Source organism: Armigeres subalbatus, unplaced genomic scaffold (genome assembly GCF_024139115.2).
Source record: "Armigeres subalbatus isolate Guangzhou_Male unplaced genomic scaffold, GZ_Asu_2 Contig28, whole genome shotgun sequence".
NCBI classification, from domain to species: Eukaryota; Metazoa; Arthropoda; class Insecta; order Diptera; family Culicidae; genus Armigeres; species Armigeres subalbatus.
This window is the reverse complement of record NW_026943019.1, coordinates 40,635-45,367: the sequence shown is the minus strand read 5'-3', so window position 1 is coordinate 45,367 and position 4,733 is coordinate 40,635. Positions and strand designations below refer to the sequence as shown.

Below are 4,733 nucleotides of genomic sequence, written 5' to 3'. Positions count from 1 at the left end.
CTAGAAGTTACGTATTGCTATTCTTCGGAAGTTCCTCCCAAGTTCCCCCAAGAGTTCTTTCGAAAGTTCCTCCGGAAGTTCTCCAGGAATGCCTCCGGAAGTTCCTCCTGAAGAATTCTTCCGGAAGTTCCTCCAGCAGTTCCTCCAGGAATTCCTCCGGAAGTTTCTCCAGGAATTCCCCTGAAGCCCAGAATCCTCGAAAGTTCCTCCAGAAATTCTTGACGTTCCTCTAGAATTCCTCCGAAAGTTCCTCCAGAATTTCTCGAAGGACTCCTCCCGATATTTCGGAAGCTTCTCCTATATATCTTTGGAATCAGAAGTTCTCCTTGGAATTCCTGAGGAACTTTGAGAAGAATTCTGGAGGAACTTCCGAAAAATTCGTGGAAGAACTTCCGGAGGAATCTTGAGGTATTTTTTAAACTAATGATTTTTTTGCTGCCAAATATTACATTAAAATACACATTTTTTTGAACTTTTTTATTTTTAAAAATTAAAATTTTTACTCAAGTGCATGGTATGCATCAATAAAAGTTTATGTTCATCCACTTACATGGTCATAAGTTTGGTTTACTCCGAATATGCAATTTAATTCAATTTTAGCCTAATACGTCTGAAGTAATAGTTCTGATGCTCTTTTGTTTGAAACCTACTTTATTTAATGTATATTTAGCCTAAATTTAAGCTGAATAAAGTGTGAACCCAAACTTGTGGTCCATCTTTTTTGATCGGGAGTGATGATAATATTATTCCACAAATAACAAGAGCATTAAAACTTGCATATCCAGCAATGATACTCTGATTAAAATTTCAACAGCATCAACATAAAAATCCTTAACTCATCCAACTCATAGCAATCGACGGCACCAACGTCTTCCCTGCACGGACTGGCGCTTCAACGAATTTCCCAACTGCCGGCACATGCATTGTACGTAACTTGCGTAGAACTGCTAACTTCCTGTAGGTCCCAGGGTGTTGCAAATAGTCTGATCGACGTGATCGTCAGCGTTACCTGATAATTCCTGCACAGAGCGTTCACAGCTGGATCAACACACCGGTTTGATTATGGCTGCATTGTTGGAGTCCTTCTGGGGGTGATCTACGAAAGGTTGCGAGAAGTTATTAGCTGTCTGCAGATGACCGGAATGGGATCCACCGAGTCCGTTCGAGCTGTTCAACTTTAAGATTGTTCGAGAAGCTGCGCTGAGAAGAACTTTTCATGTGGTTATCCTGGCGATAGCGCAGAGCATTTTGCATCACAGCGGAATTGGACAGATCTCAACAGTTACTGAGTAAGTTTTATAGGCCATGTCACCAATAATTTATTATTAATATCTTGATTTTAAATAGGTATATCAAAGAGAATTTCAAGCCCATCATTAAAACCGAGTACCAATTGATTTATCTGGTGTCACTTGTTGGTCCATTTCTGAACCGACTTAGCAATTGCGCGGCCCCGTGCCGTTTCCGATATTACTTTTGATTCTGTAATGAGTTGTCGAACAGGTGGACAAAGCCCAACCCTCGATAGCGCTCAAATACATTGACCCCATTTGTGACCTGTTGTACCACATCAAGTATACATGTTCATCGGGGACACATGATGAAGTCCGACTTGAAGCGATCATTCGCCGGCTGGAGACCGGCACCAGATGCGTCTTCGATTCATCACCAGACTGAACGTGGACGAGATCGGGGTTGATCAGCAGAATGCTGATGCTTCGGTAGGCAGTGTGCAGAGTGCCAACAACAAGGCGGCTTCAACAATCTCAACAACAGCAACAACCCACAGTTGGGCAAGTTGAGGGTAGCATGCAGTCTCCAGCAACAGCAAATAACAGCAGCAAGTCCAGCAAACAGCAGTCCAACAGCAACAACAACAGCAGCAAGGGCAGCAACAGTGAACGGTGGGCAAAAAATAGTCAACTCAGACTATATTATTTCATTCATCCTGTCTGCTAGTGCATCTACCACTTATCAAGATCGCTTGGAAACGTATTTCACTCAACATCCCCTACATTTATTCAGCACAGAGATGGTTGTCTCTTATCTACAGGCATTCCAGTAGAAAGAACCTATGGAAGATACTTCAGTACTGAAGTATTTAGTTGAAGAAAATTGGCGTCATCATTTACAAAATTCTCTTTAAAAACAAAATTTATTCTGTATCTTATATTATGGCATACATATGACAATTCGCAAATATGACTCTTGGAGATATTCTCACTGTAAACAACTTACTTTTTGTGTGTAGAAAAGATGAGAACACTCCTTGCATACTCTGGCCCCTAAACAGCTGTTGCAGCAGAAGCTTGACGTCGTTCAAATTTCACCACGATAGGGTCTCTCTGAGCGGAGGACCTGTCGGCTACAAACACCACATCTTCGCGTTTAGTAACCGGCAGCACTCGAAACTCGCGCAACACTGCGGAAAGGATTGCCTTTAGCTCTAACATGGCGTAGCGTTGACCTGGAAGTAGAATAGAATAACTATTAGTAGAATAACGTGGGATTAATTATTATTAATAATGAGGTGAGAATAGTCGATTGTCAATTTAAAATTGCATTTGGTCGATTAACATGAGAATATAATCTGGCAAACGACACATCTCCTCAGGTCACTCTTCTTCTAGAATTAGCACAAAGTTCATTTGTTTGACCCCATCTAATCCCTAAATTTAATTTCCACTAAATTTCCACTGGATATCTTTGTTTTTTGTTCTTTAGTTACCGATACTGATGTTTTTTAAATTTTCCAAAGCGAATGTCATATTTGAATTTGCCGCAATAACTCACCGATACACCTCGGTCCGCACTGAAGGGCACATATGCATATGGATTTCTCTTTTCGACATTCAAGCCGGCAAAATCGGATCCGGGTCGAACTGTTCCGATCCGGAAACTGCTCGGGATCCTGATGCAGATCAAAGATGCACATTTGCTACTCATTTTTTCTGAATGAATCGATCACCGAGCCACGATCTTCCAGAACGGCACGGCTAATGAACGGCACCGAGGATACAGACGCAGACATTCTTTGAGCAGTCGATCCATGTACTGAAGCGACCGTAGTCAGCGAATGCTGAGTGGATCATTGGGAGCTCCGCGTTCTGCAATCAAGGAAGTTGCAAGCTCTTCGATTAACTTCGCTGCGCCTCTGGTGGTTGGCTATTACGAGAAATGTGAATGTGATTGCTGAGGCAGTTGTATCGTGACCTTCAAACATGAACGTATCCACCTCTTCAAGGATTCCCTTCCTCATCGATTTGATCCTTCGCCTCACTCGCCAGTAGGGTATCCAACAGAGCGTACCGCTGGTTGGTGTTCATGCGTAGATATTCTCCTCCGAGAAGTCTTCCAGGTTTTTAACGTTTCACATGGAATACCTCTTCGTTGTTTAAGGATGCTCGGTAAAAGCATTAATCGGTTCAAGGAGTTTCATCAGTTGGAGCCTTTAGCCCAACAATCGGTGGGGTGAAGTCTTCGACCAACCAAGGATTCATAACGCGCATCAATGCTTACCATTTCTTGAATCTTCGCACGATACTCATCGGCCATTGACATCGAACCAGTTTGACTCTATAGCGGTTTCTGTAAACGATTCCATTACACATCTGATGAATAGTCATCGATTAACAAATGAAAACAACTTACTAACCGCAAATAGTATTTAACGTGAAACGTGCCGCCAATGACTGTAGCGTTGTTGTTCTACCTCCTTAACATCTGCGTCTAATTTGCAGAACTTTGTCAAGCATTCTCCTGAAAAGGTTACCAAAACTTTGGCAAGATATCAAATGGAACGCTGCCGTGAGGTGATCTTTCTCCGATGGAACCACTTCTGCCCGGTACTGTTCAACAGTCCGACTCTATGAAAGGATGCAGATACGTGTAGATCAAACTCTGTCGATTAATTTGAGCTGATAGAAGTGTTTGGTTTCGTAAATTGCATGCGGCGTTGACTATTAAACCACCACGATCACCAATCACAGGGAGTCCTTGTATTGCTCAGCCCAGCTTGAGGTAGTTTGAATGTGCTAACCTGATCGTTGAAGAGAAGCTTCAATGCATTTCCGAGAATGGGTAAAACGACGGCCCGGGATATTGCTTCGATGCTTGATTACTGGGCAGCTGAATGAATTTCTGTACAGAATAAGGAGAGCGAGAATCAGTAGGAAGACGATCGTGTTTTAAATCATCTGCAGAAAGTTTTGACTACACTGCCACAAACGATGACTGTGACTGTTCTGAGATGGCTTCTGCTTAAGCAGGATATACATGTAGGTATAATACAAATTGATAAGCACGAGAAATTGGCTAATTGATTGTGCTAAGGGAGCATTGATAGAACAGAACGTTATTTCCCGTATGAGTGTAAATGTTTGAATGACGGATGACGATAAGGCTTTATTTTCTTCACGAAAGACACCACCGCACTTGTTCTACAATTCGCTTAAACACTGTGTGTTGCAACAAATTAATAATCTATGATGTTTTTTTGCTGCCATGCGTGCGCATAAAAAAGAAGCAAGCTTATCTGCTCTTAATTCCTTCGTTCTGGATAAGATAATATGAGAGCTGCGAAATGGACTTCATCAACAACTTATTTAAGCCTTTCTTGTGCTCCTTTGGTGGAAACTCGTGCCGCAGATAGAAAAAAGCCTTCATCGCTATTACCAGCAAAAATAATCCTGACGATTTGCGCATCCTAAGAAATTGAAACAAAACATGGAGCA

General features: G+C 42.1%; 1 pseudogene; it reads right to left on the bottom strand.

Moving 5' to 3' along the window:
- Positions 1 to 2,285: 2,285 nt before the first annotated feature.
- Positions 2,286 to 4,196, bottom strand: LOC134203880 (probable cytochrome P450 4ac1; annotated as a pseudogene).
- Positions 4,197 to 4,733: the final 537 nt, after the last annotated feature.